The sequence below is a fragment of the Suncus etruscus genome, chromosome 9, assembly GCF_024139225.1.
Source record: "Suncus etruscus isolate mSunEtr1 chromosome 9, mSunEtr1.pri.cur, whole genome shotgun sequence".
NCBI classification, from domain to species: Eukaryota; Metazoa; Chordata; class Mammalia; order Eulipotyphla; family Soricidae; genus Suncus; species Suncus etruscus.
Window position 1 is genome coordinate 69,346,744 of NC_064856.1, and position 19,347 is coordinate 69,366,090.

The window sequence follows — 19,347 nt, forward strand, 5'->3', positions numbered from 1 at the left end:
AATCCTCAGTCCTTCAGAACTCCTTCTATCCTCTCAGCCCCTCAATCCTGATCCTTTATCTCTCCCTATTGAATTCTTTACCCTCAGTTCTTAACTCCCTAGGAACCCGACCTTCCCCTTGCACCAACAAGCTGCATCTAGGCTCCCAAACTAAAGGACATTCTTCCTTCCCCCATTTCTAGCACCTGCAAGAAACTGCAGCAATGGCTCCTGCTGACTAATTCTATGTGGCCCTTTTTCTCCCAGTTCCCCTCAATGTGCACTGTTGCTCGCTACATGATCCTGGGGTACTCCCATTTAGAGGACACTTCCTCATCCTCTCAGACTTCCCAAGACTTCTGTTTGATTAAAATATACTCTGAATCTTACTTCGCTTCAGACAATCGCAAAAGACTTAATGGACATCTTTATTTTCTTTATATTTTTCTGTAGATCCATTTCCTTTATAGTTATACCTCAGTGATATTTTCCATATGTAGAAGTAACCTCTCTATTGATTTTTTAGCTTCTTCTGTTTGTACATAGTAGCAAATTCTAGTAGAAATTTTTTTTGCCCAGAGACTATATAGCATGTTGTTTTTACACACAAATTCACCAATAATACAATATGGCAGCATTTATCTTTGCAAAATCACACTACAATAGGAAAAACTTATGTTTTTATAAGAAATAAGTTCTTATATAATAGGGATAGAACTCATAAATTTTATTGTGCAGGGCGGCATTTCAAATTGAACATTTGTCATGGGAATTTAGAACTCAATCCATCAGACATTGATCGTCCAATCCCAGACTTCCGATCCCAAACTTAGAACTTGCACAGTTCCTTGCTACAGCACCAGGAATCAAATTCTTCCTGCTGGAGTTCCTAATACTGCTCTGGCACCAAATTTCTCCAGAGTAGGTTCAGAAGACACCCTAATCACAAGCTGCAACTTGATCTAAGGGCAAAATGAAATCACAGGACACTCCATCTTAGGATCTGAGGAAAACCAAGATCTCTAATTACAGAAGACTGACTCTGAGAACCTTTATCAGGTGTCCTTGATTTGGGGGTTTTCAGCTTTCTGAACTTTGAGAAATAACGTTGCCAAGACTATGTTATTTTTTTCTTTAAATAATCTTTGTTTTGACAAAAGTGGACCACAAATCCCTCACAGCAACATTCCAGGCACTTAGTGACATTGAATCAGGGGCACTCCCCCACCAATGCCATCCTCCACCCCTGCTCCCAGTCTACACCCAAAATCCTCTTCCTTGCACCTTGGCTGCCAGCACAAGTGGTCCCCTCTGCATCCAGCTTGCTGCACACCGGGTGCCAACTCTGCTGTCACTGTCCTTGGACTTGGTATTAAATCTGAACATTTTTTATTTTCACTGAACGTTCATACGACTGTCTGTTCTTGGTACCATTCACTAGCTCACCCTCAATTCGTGAGGAAGAACAAGATGGTTCAAGTTATGTAATTTTGTTTGAAGGAAAGAAAAAGCGGGAGGGGAGAAACAAACAAGAATAAAACTGTAGGAGTTCGTGTAGAAGAGGCTATAAATATCAATTTAAGAGAAGAATGCGAAAAAGGGAGAAAAACATAATAACAATACAGAAAATCAAACAAAGAGACAATCAAAAATAGAATGAAATGCACCACAGTAACAATGACAATAACCAAACAATAACCACGGTCCTGAAATAAAAAGAAAACAAAGAGCATAAAAAACAAAGAAAAAAACAAGGAACAGCAACAACAATAACAAAAAATTTATTTGTGCTTCTTTTATTTTTTCTGCATAAGTACAGTACATATTGAGGAGATTAGAAGGGGAATCCCCTGGCCCAAGGGACTCTCCTCCCTTGAAGCATACTGATATGTAAATATCCTCAGGTTCCGTCCATGCTCCATCTAATCTCCTCTAGGTCCTTTGTGATAGACTATGTTATTTTTTTTAATTAAGAACCTGGACAGATTAAGACAAGTACCATTCTTTCATGAGAGACAGTTCTGTAGACATACACTTTATTTATTCAGTTCAAAAATAATATGCATGGGCTAGAGGAAGAGCATGGAGGCATGACATTTGTCTTGCATGCAGAAGGATAGTGGTTCAAATCCCGGTATGCTAGATGGCCCCCCAGCTGCCAGGAGCGATTTCTGAGCATAGAGCCAGAAGTAACCCCTGAGGATTTTGAAACTGTAATAAAATATCTGCCCAAAACAGAAAAGCCCAGGCCCAGATGGTTTTCCTAATGAATTTTTTCGAATATTTCAAGAGGAGCTACTACCAATCCTAGCCAAGCTCTTCCATGAAATTGAAAAAACAGGAACACTCCCAAACAGCTTTTATGAAGCCATCATCACCTTGATAGCAAAACCAGATATAGACACTGCCAAAAAAGAAAATTAAAGACCAATATCCCTCATGAATGCTGATGCAAAGATCTTCAACAAAATCCTGGCAAATTTTATCCAATGCTTCATCAGGAAGATCATACACTACGACCAAGTAGGTTTCATCCCAGGAATGCAAGGATGGTTTAGCATCCATAAATCTATTAACATCATACACAACATGAACAATTAGAAAAATAAAAACCACATGATCATATCAATAGATGCACAGAAAAGATTTGATATGGTCCAACACCCATTCTTGATCAAAACTCTCAGAAGATGAGAATGGAAGGAACCTTTCTCAATCTAGTTGAAGCAACCTACCACAAGCCAATGGCAAATATTATCCTCAATGGAGAAAAAATAAAAGCCTTTCCTCTAAATTCTGGTACCAGCCAAGGCTGTCCGCTCTCACCACTCCTCTTCAACATAGTACTGGAAGTTCTTGCTATAGTGATCAGGCAAGAAAAAGATATCAAGGGAATCCAGATAGAAAAGGAAGAAGTCAAGCTCTCATTGTTAGCAGACGACATGATACTCAACTTAGAATATCCTAAGGACTCTGCCAACAAAACTTCTAGAAACAATAGACTAATATAGCAAGGTGGCTGGCTTCAAAATCAACCTAAAGAAATCAATGGCTTTTTTATACATCAATAATGATAAATAAGAGATGGATGTCAGGAAGGCAATCCCATTCACAATAGTGCCACACAAACTCAAATATCTTGGAGTCAACTTGCCCAAAGACGTGAAGGACCTATACAAAGAAAACTATAAAGTTCTGCTTCAAGAAATAAGAGAGGACACATGGAAATGGAAGCACATACCCTGCTCATGGATTGTCAGGATTAACATCATTGAAATGGCAATACTTTCCAAAGCATTACACAGATTTAATATGATCCCCTTAAAAATACCCATGACATTCTTCAAAGAAGTGGATCAAACAATTATCAGGTTCATCTGGAACAATAAACACCTTCAAATACCTAAAGCACTCCTAGGGAAAAGGAAAATGGGAGGCAATCCTTTCCCCAACTTTAAACTGTATACAAAGCAATAGTTATCAAAACAGCATGGAATTGGAATAAAGACAGACCGTGAGATCAGTGGAATAGGCTTGAGTTCTCAGAGAACTTTCCCCAGACATACAATTACCTAATTTTTGACAAAGGAGCAAGAAATACTAAGGGGAGCAGGGAAAATCTCTTCAACAAGTGGTTCTGGCAGAACTGGTTAGCCACTTGCAAAAAAGTGAACATAGACCCCCAGTTAACATCACTTAGGAAGGTAAAATCCAAATGGATAAAAGACCTTGATATCAGACCTGATACCATAAGGTATATAGAACAATATGTCGGTAAATCACTCATGACATTGAGACTAAAGGCATCTTCAAGGAGGAAACTGCACTTTCCAAACAAATGGAAGCAGAGATCAACAGATGGGAATACATTAAACTGAGAAGCTTCTGCAGCTCAAAAGTAATATTGCCCAGGATACAAGAGTCACCCACTGAGTGGGAGAAATGATTCACCCAACACCCTTCAGATAAGGGGCTAATATCTAAAATATACAGGGCACTGACAGAACTTTACAAGAAAAAACAAACATCCTATCCCATCAAAAAAATGGGGAGAAGAAATGAACAGACACTTTGATAAAAAAAAAAAAAGAAATACAAATGGCCAAAAGGCACATGAAAAAATGCTCCTTGTCACTAATCATTAGGGAGATGCAAATCAAAACAACGATGTGATACCACCTCACACTGCAGAGATTGGCGCACATCACAAAGAATGAGAACAATCAATGCTGGCAGGGATGTGGAGAGAAAGGAACTCTTATCCACTGCTGGTGGGAATGCCTCCTAGTACAGCCTCTATGGAAAGCAATATGGAGATTCCTTCAAAATCTGGAAATTGAGCTCCCATTTGACCCAGCTATTTCACTTCTAGAGATATACCCTAAGCATACAAAAATGCAATACAAAAACCCCTTCCTCACACCTATATTTATTGCAGCACTATTCACAATAGCCAGGCTCTGAAAACAACTAAGATACCTTTCAACAAAGGAATGTCTAAAGAAACTGTGGTACATATACAGAATGGAATATTATGCAGCCGTCAGGAGATATGAAGTCATGAAATTTTCCTATACATGGATGTACATGGAATCTACCATGCTGAGTGAAATAAGTCAGAAGGAGAGATGCAGAATAGTCTCGCTCAACTATGGGTTTTAAGAAAAATAAAAGTCATTTTTGTAACAATCCTCAGAGACAATGAGAGGAGGGATGAACAGCAGCTCACTCTATGAAGCTCACCACAAATAGTGGTGAGTACAGCTACAGAAATAACTACACAGAGAACTACCATCATTATGTGAATGAATGAGGGAACTGGAAAGCCTGTGAGAAGTACACGTGGGTGTGGGGTGGGATGGAGGTAGATTGGGGACATTGGTTGTGGGAATGTTGCACTGGAGAAGGGGGTTTTCTTTACACGACTGAAACCTAATCACAATCATTTATGTAATAAAGATGTTCAAATAAAGAAGAAAAAAGTAATATACAGGGGCTAAAGAGAGAACATGGAGGCAGGGCATATGCCTTACATGCAGAAGGACAGTGGTTCAAACCCCGGTATCGTCCCTCGAGCTGCCAGGAGCTATTTCTGAGCATAGAGCCAGAAGTAACCCATGAGCGCTGCGGGGTGTGACCAGAAACACAAACAACACACAAACAAAAAGTAATATGCAAAAGTTGTATATTTGGTTGTACTCAAGAATAAGTAAGGTCATAAAAATAAGGCTTCTGTGACTTGGATTTCAGGCAAATCTTCAAAATCCATACAGCCAGTGAGCCAGACATCTGATACAGCTTGAAATCTCTTGAAGAAAGGAACAAAACCTAGTCTCTAAATAGAAGATCTGTGTGAAAAGAGGATGATTTGTTTGGACACATTGACTTAAACCCTTATGACTACAAGGTCACATTTGATGAAGTGGTTAGGAATTTTAAAAAAGTCTGACTATGTGGTGCATCTCTTAGAAAAACTGCTTTCTCACAGACTCTGACTCTTCTCAAACTCTCTCACTTCCTCTTAAATACCTGAATATGGTCAATAATTTATTATGTATTTATTATTGATTTTATCTGACTTAAAACTCTATGTACACTATTTATATTTCTAGTATGACCCATCCTGCACCCCAAGATTGCTACATTCAGGCAGCTCTCACCCAAGCACAGAAAGTTCTTGAAAGCTCAGTGGAAAATAAATCAATCTTCTTTTGAGTCAAGAACAAATTTAGTGTTTGTTTGGGGATTACACTCAGCCATGCATAGGTCTCATTCCTGGTTCTGTACATAGGGATTGTCACTCATCACAATATGTGGGGACCCTTTGCAATGCATGTAACCCAACTTGGGTTGACTGACTGAATGAAAAGAACATGGTTAAAACTTTTACTATTGTGAAGCTCTAGACCAAAATCTTTTGTGCATACTATGTAAGTCACGGTGGCCAAGGATATAGAAGTGACAACTGTGCTAACCATCAGATGAAGCATTGTGGTATTTTCCAAAGTTCTTTTTTTTCTCTAGAGTCTCAACTTGGGTGTATAATTTATTAGCCTCTATAACAGGCTTCCTTGTTTTTAAGTATGGACATATATCATAAGGATTTTTTGCACTAGAAGCAGCATGTTAGTGCTATCCATTAGATTTTTTTCCTTTTATTTTTTTAATCATAGCACACTCAGGTGATCCTATTTATACATCTACTTAGAATAACCAGAATAGATAGCATTTTGTGGATCTTATAGAATAGCATGTGCCATAAAATTAGATATAAAAAACACACTCATAAAATGGGTTTTGTTGTTCCTCTATAATGTCTTTTTTTTTTTATTTTCAAAATAAACATGGTGGCTTCGGGTTCAGGACCTACACACACTGATTCCTGCTGGTGTCTGCCAGTGGTTGAAAGGGTGCAGAGGCCATCTTGGGTCATGCTGTTTTTAGCTGCCTGAGACTGGATTTCATCAGCGTTCCTGCTGATGATCGTGCCTGCTTCAGTGGTGGATCAGGATGTACACACACTGATTCCTGCTGATTTCTGCTGGGAGTCAGAAGGGCGCAGAAGCAATCTTGGGCCATGTGGTTTCCACCTGCCTGAGACTGGATTTCATCAGCTTTCCTGCTGATGATATTGCCTGCTTCAGAGTGAGAGATTATTGAGGAATGCTGCTGGAACTCAGATGCCAGCACCCTTATCTGCCTGTCTTCTGCACTGTGCTCCATTTTTGGCCTGATTTCATCCTGTGTGTGGCTCATCTGTGGACAGCTCGACTTCCCTGGAGCCTTCCCTGGAGGTGAGTTTACAAGCCCAGAAATGGTAAGCTGCTGAACTTTGCTGGAACTCAAATGCCAGCAAACCCATCTGCTTGTCTCCTGTGCTGTGCTCCATTTTCGCCTGATTTCATCCTGTGTGTGGCTCATCTGCCGATGGCTTGCCTTCCTGAGCCTTCCCTGGAGGTGAGCTTACACGCCCAGAAAGGGAAAGCCACTGAACTCTGCTGGAACTCAAATGCCAGCACCCCTATCTGCCTGTCTTCTGTGCTGTGATCCATTTTTGGCCTGAAGGCAGTGGTGGGACATAGTGAAAACATTCAATGAAATAAATGCTTCGCCTAGAATACTACATCCAGAAAAACTCACTTGCAGATTTGAAGGAACAATATATGGTTTCCCAGACAAACAACAGCTCAGAAACTTTGCAGGCTCAAAACCATTCTTACAAGAAAAACTGAAAGGCCTACTTTAAGACAAGACTGACCAACAGACACACCAAACTTCGAGATAAAGATGGCACTAAGTCTCAGAGCAATTCTTTCTCTCAATGTCAATGGACTAAGTGCACCAGTTAAGAGACACAGAGTGGCTAAATGGATCACAAAACTTAATCCAACCTTCTGCTGCCTATAAGAAACACACCTGAACAGTCAGAAGAAACATAGACTCAAAATAAAGGGCTGGAGGAAAAACATCCAAGCAAGCAACACCCATGAAAAAGCTGGAGTGGCCATACTAATATAAGATGATGCAAACTTTATACTTAGAAAAGTTGTAAGGGATAAAGATGAGCAGTTTGTATTAATCAAGGGATATGTACAGCAGGAAGAAATCACTCTCCTAAACATATATGCACTGAATGAGGACCAGCAAAATATTTAATACAATTGTTGACACATCTGAAAAATAATATAAATAACAACACAATAATTGTGGGAGACCTCAACTTGGCATTGTCAACACTTGACAGGTCAACCAGTCTGAAACCCAACTAGAATATAATAGACCTGAAAAAGAGAAATGGAAGAAAGAGGGCTAGTAGATATATACAGGACACTCCACCCCCAGAAGCCTGGATACACATTTTTCTCTAATGTACATGGGACATTCTCCAGGATAGACTACATGCTACCACATAAAACATACCTCCATAATATCAAGAGGATAGAAATTTTGCAGTCTACCTTTGCTACCACAAGGCCCTGAAATAATATGTGAACTACAAAAGGACACAGAACAAAAACTTTAATGCCTGGAAGTTAAACAGCCTAATACTGAATAATCAGTGGGTCCATGATGAAATCAAATTGGAAATCAAAATCTTCCTAGAAACAAATGACAATGGAGACACAAACTATCAGAACCTATGGAACACAGCAAAAGCGGTACTGAGAGGAAAATTTATAGCTTTGTGAGCACACATCAGGAAAAAAGGGGCATGCCTAAATAGCTTAATGATGCAGCTCATAGAATTGGAAAGGATTCAACAAAAGGACACAAAAATAGGGAGACAGAAGGAAATAACAAAGCTGAGAGCAGAAATCAATGAAGTAGAAACTCAAAAAACAATCCAAATGATCAACGAAAGCAGAAGTTGGTTCTTTGAAAAAATGAACAAGATTGATAGACCACTGGCAAAACTAACAAAGAAAGAGAGAGAGAAACTTGTTAACTAGTATTAAGAATGAAAAAGGAGAGATCACTACTGATATGTTAGAGAACCAAAGGGTAATCAGAAACTACTTTGAGAAACTCTATGCCACCAAAAATGAAAACCTGGAAGAAATGGATAAATTTGTGGACCTTTTAACATTTATGGTTGAATGAGAGGATGTAGCATATCTAAACACACCCATCACGATTAAGGAAATTAAGACAGTAATCAAATGTCTGCCCAAAAACAAAAAGTCCGGGCCCAGATGGATTTACTAATGAATTCTTTGAAACCTTTCAAGAGGAACTTCTATCAATCCTGGCAAAACTGTTCATGAAATTGGAAAAACAGGAACACTTCCAAATAGCTTTTATGAAGCCAACATTACCTTGATACCTAAACCAGACAGAGATGCTACCAAAAAAGAAAATTACAAACCAATATTGTTGATGAATACAGATGCAAAGATCCTCAACAAAATCCTGGCAAGTAGGATTCAATGCCTTACTAAGAAGATCATCCACTATGATCAAGTAGGTTTCATCCCAAGAATGCAAGGCTGGTTTAACATCCATTAATCTATCAACATAATAGACAACATGAACTACAAGAAAAATAGAAATCACATGATCATATCAATAGACACAGAGAAAGCATTTGATAAGGTCCAACACCCATTCTTGAACAAAACTCTAAGCAAGATGGGAATGGAAGGAACCTTTCTCAATCTAGTTGAAGCAATCTACCACAAGCCAATGGCAAATATTATCCTCAATGGAGAAAAACTGAAAGCCTTTCATCTAAATTCTGGCACAAGACATGGCTGTCCTCTCTCACCACTCCTATTCAACATAGCACGGGAAGTACTACTCACTATAGCGATTAGGAAAGAAGAAGGATATCAAGGGAATCCAGATAGGAAAGGAAGAATTCAAGCTCTCGCTGTTTGGGATGACATGATACTCTACCTAGAAAACCCTGAAGTCTCTATGAAAAAGCTTCTAGAAACAATAGACTCATATAGCAAGGTGGCAGGCTACAAAATTAACACACAAAGATCATGGCCTTTCTATACACCGACAGTAATAAGGAAGAAATGGTCATTAAGAAAACAAACAACCCCATTCACAAGAGTGCCACAGAAACTCAAATATCTTGGAAACAACTTGACTAAAAATGTGAAGGAACTGTACAAAGAAAGCTATAAAACCCTACTCCAAGAAATAAGAGAGGACACATGGAAATGGAAGCACATACCCTGCTCATGGATTGGCAGGATTAACATCATTAAAATGGCAATAGTCCCCAAAGCATTGTCCAGATATAATGCGATCACTCTAAAGATACCGAGGACATTCTTCAAAGTGGATCAGGCACTTTTGAAATTCATTTGGAACAATAAACACACTAGAATAGCTCAAGCTGTCACTGGGAAAAAGAATATGGGAGGGATAACTTTCCCCAACTTTAAACTGTACTACAAAGCAATAGTTATCAAAACAGCATGGTATTGGAATTAAGACAGGCCCTCAGGTCAGTGGAATAGGTTTGAATATTCAGAGAATGTTCCCCAGACATACAATCACGTAATTTTTGATAAAGGAGCAAGAAATCCTAAATGGAGCAAAGAAATCCTCTTCAACAAGTGTTGTTGGCACAACTGGCTAGCCACTTGCAAAAAATTGAATTTAGACCCACACCTAACACCATGTACAAAGGATAAATCCAAAATGGATGAAAGACCTCGATATCAGACCAGAAACCATAAGATATATAGAACAACACGTAGGTAAAACACTCCAGGACATTGAGACTAAAAGCATCTTCAAAGAGGAAACTGCACTATCCAAGCAATTGAAAGCTGAGATTAACAGATGGGAATATGTTAACCTGAGAAGCTAATGCACCTCAAAAGAAATAGCGCCCAGGATACAAGAGCCCCCCACTGAGTGAGAGAAACTATTTACACAATACCCACCAGACAAGCAGCTAATCTCCAAAATATACAAGGCACTGACAAAAATTTACAAGAAAAAACACCTAATCCCATCAAAAAATGGGGAGAAGAAACGGACAGACACTTTGACAAAGAAGAAATACAAATGGCCAAAAGACACATGAAAAAATGCTCCACATCACTAATCATCAGGGAGATGCAAATCAAAACAACTATGAGGTAACACCTCACACCTCAGAGATTGGCACACATCACAAAGAATGTGAACAAGCAGTGTTGGCAGGAATGTGGGGAGAAAGGAGCTCTTATCAACTGATGGTGGAAATGCCATCTATTTCAACCTTTATGGAAAGCAATATGGAGATTCCTCCAAAAACTGGAAATCGAGCTCCCATACGACCCAGCTATACCACTTCTAGGGATATACCCTAGGAACACAAAAATTCAAAACAAAAATCCCTTCCTTACACCTATATTCATTGCAGCACTATTTACCATAGCAAGACTCTGGAAACAGCCAAGATACCCTTCAACAGATGAATGGCTAATGTGTGTACATACACACAATGGAATATTATGCAGCTGACAGGAGAGATGAAGTCATGAAATTTTCCTGTACATGGAATCTATTATGCTGAGTAAAATAAGTCAGAAAGTGAGAAAGATGCAGAATGGTCTCACTCATCTATGGGTTTTAAGAAAAATGAAAGACATTCTTGCAGTAATAACTTTCAGACACAAAAATGATAAGAGCTGGAAGTTACAGCTCACCTCATGAAGCTCACCACAAACAGGGATGAATTTGAGAAATAACTACTTTTTAAACTATCCTAAAAATGAGAATGTACGAGGGAAATAAAGACCTATCTAGAGTACAGGCAGGGGTTGGGTGGGGAGGAGGGAGATTTGGGACATCGGTGATGGGAATGGTGCACTGGTTATTGGTGGTGGTCTTTACATGACTAAAACCCAAACACTATCATGTATGTAATAAAGTGTTTTAAATAAAAATTTAAAAATAGTTGATCATTTAATTAGTAGCATAACTTCTATATATCTTTACATTCTACACATTCTAGATATATGCATGCAGATTATGTAATAGAGGACATGAGAAATAGCTGTGTTTCCATCTTTTATTTGGGGGGGCACATCTGGTGTCGCTCATGGGTTACTCCTGACTATGTGCTCAGAAATCCCTCCTGGCTTGGGGAACCATATGGGATGGTGGGAATCCAACCGAGGTCCTTCCTGGGTGAGCTGCTTGCAAGACAAGAGGCCTACCACTGTGTTACTACTCCGGTCCTCCATCTCCTTTTCTTAGATTTCATTATGATGTACTGAGTTCCTGCTTGTTGAAGACTATCATTTAGTTACAATTTGAAATGATTTAAGGACAATTCCATTTGCTTCTCAAAACCCAGGACTTCTAGAATTACCTTTTATTGTTTACTGTACAGTTATAATATAGTAAATGATGTGTTTTGTTTACATATTATTCTTTGAAATGGTTGAATACTTCTCATAATAGAATAGTGTATTTATTTTTGCTGAGACTTGTCTTAAAACAGAGGCACTATTTTATTCAGATGATTTTAATTTGAATATAAAAGAGTTTTCAGTTTTTTATATAGAGTGTTTTATGAGACTAAAGGGAAAGACTAAGAATGTATATGTGTGGAAATAATTATACTTTGTGCTTGATTGCATGTTTTGAGAAAAAGTTAAAACAAAATGAAAAAAGATACCTGGTAAGTGTAAAAGGGTGTATATATAGCTAATGAAATGTATATGAGATATACATATCATTTTATATTTTCTTGCATGGGTGTTTTCCATTGCTAAAAATATAAAGTATACAATTGTATTATAAAACATCAAAGTCTTGCATATATCTTCCTATTAAAATATTCTAAAATATATACTTGGCTGCCTTATATTAAAGTTGTTCTGCAATAACTGTTTGGTTCTATTTTTTCAGCTTATTATGGTTTTTTTTTGGGGGGGGGGATCCCAGACAAGTGTTTATTTTCAAACTGTTTTATTGAAATGTGCCAAGAGTACACGGGCAGCACAAATGAACAAGAGGGAAAAAAATCACATGTACAATAATTTCCAAAAGTGAAGGTTAAACTGGGATTTCTCAGTTTCCCTTCCCCTCCCCCTCTTGACTTTTAGCATTTCCATTAGGTTAAAAGCCTCTAACCTAGCATTTAAAAAAAAGGAATACAGGAAATTTTGCAGAAAGGGAAAAGAATAACCAGCATAAAGGAAAAGCAATGTTTTCCTGCTCGAATGGGAACAACTTCCTAGGTACCCAGTTAGGAGGCGTGCTGAGCAGTGGAGAAACACAACTTCAGGGTGTACAGGTATGGGCCATTTGGGTTTTTCATCTGGTAATGGTTCAGGAAGCCCAAAGTCTCCAGGGCATCACTCTTGGATTCCCACTCCAGCAGCCCTGAGGAGCTGCGTTCACTTTTGCAGGAGAAGACTTTTACAGACGATGGCCGCTTTACTCCCAGCTCATCACAGATCTCAAAGAATTTATCCTCAGTCACTTCCAGGGGGGCATTGAAGAAGTGCAGCAGGTTGCTCGGGTGTTGGATACGATTCTTGGCCGCCTGCTCTGGAGTGGAAAACCGGTTGTTTCTCGACTCACTAAAGTCTTTGTAACTGCAGGAACCGTCTTCCAGCCCATACGACTGGCGGGCATGATGGCAGGCTGCTTGGAGACACACACGTTCAGATTCTACCCGAGCATGAAGTTGTTGTTGAGGTGAGTGATGGCACGGTCCACAGCGTAGCCATCAGCCATCTCCACCATGGCCGCCCCAGGCTGCTTTTCATGAATTTGACCTTCTCCACATTGCCATACAGGCAGAAGACATTGCAGAATCGGTCACAATTCTTAGACTGGTTCAAGCCATAGGCCATGAGCACGGGGCTGTCGGTGTGAGGGCCATACTCGGGTGGTGGGGGAGGGTGTAGGGGTGCCCATACTGGAGGCCGTGGTGACCCCCTACAGGTGGGCCTATACTTCGGTAGCCCTCATCATGGTAATGGCTGTGGTACCCACAGTGGGGCCCTCCATATTCCCCAGGATGATCTCCCAGGAGAGGGGGCTGTCTCTGGCTTTTGTTGGGGTTGCTCCTTGGGTCACCATGTCCACTGAGATTGGGGTTAGTGTAGTCCCAAGTATCCTGATCATTCTTGTACACATTCAAGCGTGTAAGCTTTGCATATTCAATCTTCAGAGTGCAGCAGCCCGAGTAGATGTCAGCCCCATTGAGGGAGGACTTGGCGCGTTGGGCACTCTGCACGGAGTCAAATTCTACCATGGCCTGGACTCCATTCTTGTGGAAACTGACGATTCTCTGCACAGGGCCACAAGGGTTACAGATAGTGTACAGAACATCCGTAGTGATGGAGTAGATGGGGTTCAAGATGGTGAAGAGAAGCACACTGTTGACACTCCTGGAATCAGCCAAGTCTCCAGGCCGGGAGGTCTTCTGGCTGGTCGAATAATTCACAAAAGCAGGGTGACCAGCGATGTAGATAGATTTGGTTGTCGGCTGCGTAGTTCACAGCGCTGCAAGCCCCCCAAAATCTTCAAACTCCACCAACGCTTGTCTTATTTTAGGCATCACCACCACACAGCTGATGGGTCCAAATACCTGCAAGGCCTCTACAACATCAGCTTCTACCACACCATCAACCAGGCCCCTGATGTGGACGACTGGGGAAGCGGGGGTTTTGTGCGGGTCATCGTAGTTCTCCCCGCCTCCACCGCCCTGCTCCTCAGTCTCCATGCTGGACGCAGGCGTTGTCAGTGTTTAGCCGGTTAGGGGCTCGGCCGCCCTCAATGCAGCTGCCACAGCCTCCATACCTGCCGCCACCATCTTCACCATTGCTCTGGACCGACTCTGCTGCTCATCCTGCTGATGCCTCTGTTCCAGCCACCAACACCGTTTCTCCAGCTTATTATGGTTTTACAGTGGCTGAAGAAATAAGGATGAGAAGCATAGAATTCATGAGTTAGGCACAATTTTGTGTATGTTATTACTATAATAGTACTCTAACAATTATGATTTATATCATATATTTATAATAACAAACCCAAGGAAAGTTAAGATGGATCACTTTCCCCAACTTTAAACTGTATTACAACGCTATGTTCATTAACACAGCATGGTACTGGAATAAAGACAGACCCTCAGAGCAGTGAAATAGACTTGAGTGTTCAGAGAAAGCTTCCCAGACAATCAATTAATATTTGATAAAGGGGCAAGACATGGAGAATGAAACAAGGAAAGCCTCTTCAACAAGTGGTGTTTACACAACTGGTCAGAACCTTGCAAAAAAAGTGAACTCAGATCTCCTTCTAGCACCATGCACAAAGGTCAAATCCTAATTGATTAAGTACCTTGACAACAGGCCTGAACTATAAGGTATATAGAAAAACATGTAGGTAAGACATTCCATGACATTTATACTAAGGGCATCTTCACGCAGGAAACAGCACTCTCCAAACAATTGGAAGCAGAGATAAACACATGGGACTATATTAAGCTGAAAAACTTCTGTACATCAAAGAAAATAGCCCCTAGTATACAAAAGCCAGCCACAGAATGGGAGAATCTGTTCACCCTATACTCATCAGATAAGGGTCTACTATAAAATTATATAAGATACTGACACAAATTACCAAGAAAAAAACATCTAACCCATCAAAAAATGGGGAGAAGAAATGAACGATTTCTCACAAAAGAAATAAAATGGCCACAAGGCACATGAAAGTAAAATGCTCCACATCTCTAATCACTAGGAAAATACCAATTAAAATAAAAATTGGGTAGCCTCTCAAGCATCAGAGACTGGCACACATCACAAAGAACAAGAAGATTCAATGCGGGGGGGGGAGGTGGGGAAGTTGTGAGAGAGAGGAACTCGTATTCACTGCTGGTGGGAATACTATCTAGTCCAGACTTTGTGGGAAACAATATGAAGATTCCTAAAAAATAAAAAAAAATAAACCTTGAAATTTGAGCTCCCATATAATCCAGCTATTCCACTCCTAGGAATATACCCTAGGAACACAAAACTGCAATTCAAAAATGTCTTCCTCATGCCTATATTCATTGCAGCACTATTTATTATAGTCAGACTCTGGAAACAACCAAGATGCCTTTCAACAGATGAGCGGCTAAAGAAACTGTGGTACATATACACAATGGAATATTATGCAGCCTTCAGGAGAGATGAAGTCATGAAATTTTCCTATACATGGATGTACATGGAATTTATTATGCTGAGTGAAATAAGTCAGAGGGAGAGAGACACAGAACAGTCTCACTCATCTATGCGTTTTCAAAAAATTAAGGACATTATTATAATAATCCGTAGAGACAATAGAGATGAGGGCCAAAAGACCCGTTCACAATCTGAAGCGAACCACATAGAGTGGTGAGTGTATTTAGGGACAGAACTACACTAACAACTATCATGACCATCTTAATGAGTCAGTGAAGTAGAATGCCTTTCTTGAATACAGGCAGGAGTTGGGTAGGAGGGGGTGGGGGCATTGGTGGTGGGAATGTTGCCCTTTTCCCTAATGAAGAGGGTGTTCTGCTTATGACTGAAACCCAACTACAATCATGCTTGTAAGCATGGTGCTTAAATAAATATTTTACGTAAAATGTAATATTCATAGAACTGCTTTATTAAAAATATTGAAAATCAAAGTGTCTAAAAGAAAAAGGTGAGAGAGAGGGAGAAAGAGAGACAGAGAGACAGACAGAAATCATATGGAGTGCCTGGAATCCAGTTGTAGTCACATGCTAAACGTATCTTAACGTTTTAATTATTAATCTGACCCAACATCATAGAAAGTTTATGAAAAGGAAAGTTTATGCCTGTTCTATGAATTATTCTTTTTATCTGTGGAAAATAATGAAACAAAGGAAGAAGCATTTTATTACTTCTGCTTCTAGATATTTTTTTTTTTTTGGTTTTTGGTTTTTGGGCCACACCCGGTAACGCTCAGGGGTTACTCCTGGCTATGTGCTCAGAAGTTGCTCCTGGCTTGGGGGACCATATGGGACACCTAGGGATCGAACCGCGGTCCGTCCAAGTCTAGCGCAGGCAAGGCAGGCACCTTACCTTTAGCGCCACCGCCCGGCCCTTCCTTCTAGATATTGATTGCTGTAACTCAGTGGTCTCAAACTCGCGGCCCACGGGCCGTTTGTGGCCCTCCATACAACATTTTGTGGTCCGTTGCCAGTCTTCAAATATCGCAGTATTCTCGGTTATTCGCTTACCAAATAATCGCAATAAAAATAGCATTAGTTAGAAAAACATGGCATTAAACATTCGCATACCCCGAGCAGTTCCATTAGAAGTATGCAAATGTTTGATGAGATTTTTTGCAATGTTTTTCTTAGTACTGCTATTCTTAATGCAAATCTTCGGTAAGCCAAATCCCTTTTGAGGCTTTCCCTCATCCCGTCTTTGCTTCCTGCAGCCCACAGGTAAATTGAGTTTGAGTCCCCCGTTGTAACTCATCAAAGAGTTCTGAAAGAAAGTAATTTCCTAAAGTGCAGCTAGGTGACAAAGATGGTTGTATGATTCTGTAAACCCCGACTGGCCAGCAGGAGGCGCGATCCATAAGTTTTGGGAAGAGGCAGTTTTCAGAGTACTGGAAGCCTGAGATATTTGGGAAGGGTATCAGCAGGTGGCTGTGAAGAGTTACTCTACCAGAGCAAGGAACAGTCCAGTGAATCAAGTCTTTGGGACAGTCCAGGCCTGGAGTCCAGGATGTCGTGAATTTTTCACTGATTCCTACTGACCCTTACTGATTGCTTCACCTCTCTAGACAAGTTTCAAAGGGGTGTCTGCATGAGAGCTATTGCTAAATTCTCAGACATATATCGTACATTGCATAACAATCACTGTCAAGAACAGAACATGATCATCCTCATCTTCATCCTTCTCCTTCTTCCTCCCTCCTCTTCCTTGTCCTACTTTTAATTGGTCCTTTACTTTCCTCTGAAGCTTAATCCTGAAACTTAACCTTTCTTATCAACTAGGGCTGAAAGTCCCAGCAAATGACTGTATCTGCCTCTGCTCCTGTCCTTTACTGGGAGAGAATTCCGGCCAGCAGCTTTCTCTCAACCGGGACAGAAGGCAGAAAGCAGCTACAAATAATTCGCGAGTGTTAAGCATTTTTGTGAACACCTAAAAAATTAAGCTGTAGAGGGTTTTCTGCGCGGCTTGGGTGAGAGTTTTGCTCCCTTCTGCGGCTCTGGGGAAACTTTGTTTCCTGTGCGGCTTGGGTGAGAGTTCCCTCCCTTGTGCGGCTCGGAGGAAACTTGGTTCCCTGTGCGGCTTGGGTGAGAGTTTTGCTCCCTTGTGCGGCTCGGGGGAGACAGGGTTTTCTGTGCGGCTTGGGTGAGAGTTTTGCTCCCTTGTGCGGCTTGGGGGAAACTTGGTTCCCCGTGCGGCTTGGGTGAGAGTTTTGCCCCCTTGTGCGGCTCGGGGGAGACAGGGTTTTCTGTGCGGCTTGGGTGAGAGTTTTGCTCCCTTGTGCGGCTTGGGGGAAACTTGGTTCCCTGTGCAGCTTGGGTGAGAGTTTTGCTCCCTTGTGCGGCTCGGGGGTGACAGGGTTTTCTGTGCGGCTTGGGTGAGAGTTTTGCTCCCTTGTGCGGCTCGGGGGAAACTTGGTTCCCTGTGCGGCTTGGGTGAGAGTTTTGCTCCCTTGTGCGGCTCGGGGGAGACAGGGTTTTCTGCGCGGCTTGGGTGAGAGTTTTGCTCCCTTCTGCGGCTCTGGGGAAACTTTGTTTCCTGTGCAGCTTGGGTGAGAGTTCCCTCCCTTGTGCGGCTCGGAGGAAACTTGGTTCCCTGTGCGGCTTGGGTGAGAGTTTTGCTCCCTTGTGCGGCTCGGGGGAGACAGGGTTTTCTGTGCGGCTTGGGTGAGAGTTTTGCTCCCTTGTGTGGCTTGGGGGAAACTTGGTTCCCCGTGCGGCTTGGGTGAGAGTTTTGCCCCCTTGTGCGGCTCGGGGGAGACAGGGTTTTCTGTGCGGCTTGGGTGAGAGTTTTGCTCCCTTGTGCGGCTTGGGGGAAACTTGGTTCCCTGTGCAGCTTGGGTGAGAGTTTTGCTCCCTTGTGCGGCTCGGGGGAGACAGGGTTTTCTGTGCGGCTTGGGTGAGAGTTTTGCTCCCTTGTGCGGTTCGGAGGAAACTTGGTTCCCTGTGGGGCTTGGGTGAGAGTTTTGCTCCCTTGTGTGGCTCGGGGGAGACAGGGTTTTCTGTGCGGCTTGGGTGAGATTTTGCTCCTTTGTGCGGCCTGGGGGAGACTTTGTTTCTGTGCGGCTTGGGTGAGACTTTGTTTCCTTGTCGTCAGGACCGACTCCCCCCCCCCCCAGTGTGTCCCTTCCCCCGGGTGGGCGCCTGGAAAGGCAAGTTGAGCAACCAGAATAATCGGGGGAGATAGGGCCAGCTATCTGGACTCTCAGGTGACCTAGAGCAATCCACCCCCTTGGGCCCTGGAGCGGATCAGGGACTCCCCAAGGGTGAGGGCAGAGCCTGAAAGGGTAGACTGAGGGAACTCCTTCAAGGGAGGTTTGGAGGGGGCAGAAATCCATTGACTCCCAGAGAAAGGAGGGGGGATTGAGAGCTAGGCTCAACAGCGCCAGTAACCATTGTGGCCAGGAGTGGAACTGCAACGCTGACAGAAATAAGGAGCAGAAAAGGGAAAAGACCCACAGCAGGAAGGCTGAACTCTAGGTAGCAAAGGGGAGGAGAAAGGGCTAGGCTCAACAAACTCACCCAACAGGCCCCTCTAGAAACACCTTCAGGAAGGGGTCAAAGCAGGCCAAAATTAGAAGCCACAGCACTCCAAAATACACCATTAAATACAAAGAACAATGCGTAAAGCAAGGAAATCGCTAATAACTGGAGACACCATGACAAACCCTATCAAATTTCCA

At 41.7% G+C, this 19,347-nt stretch overlaps 1 pseudogene; it reads right to left on the reverse strand.

Annotated features, from left to right (window-relative positions):
- Nucleotides 1-12,388: 12,388 nt before the first annotated feature.
- LOC126018943 (heterogeneous nuclear ribonucleoprotein L-like) lies at nucleotides 12,389-14,171 on the reverse strand (annotated as a pseudogene).
- Nucleotides 14,172-19,347: the final 5,176 nt, after the last annotated feature.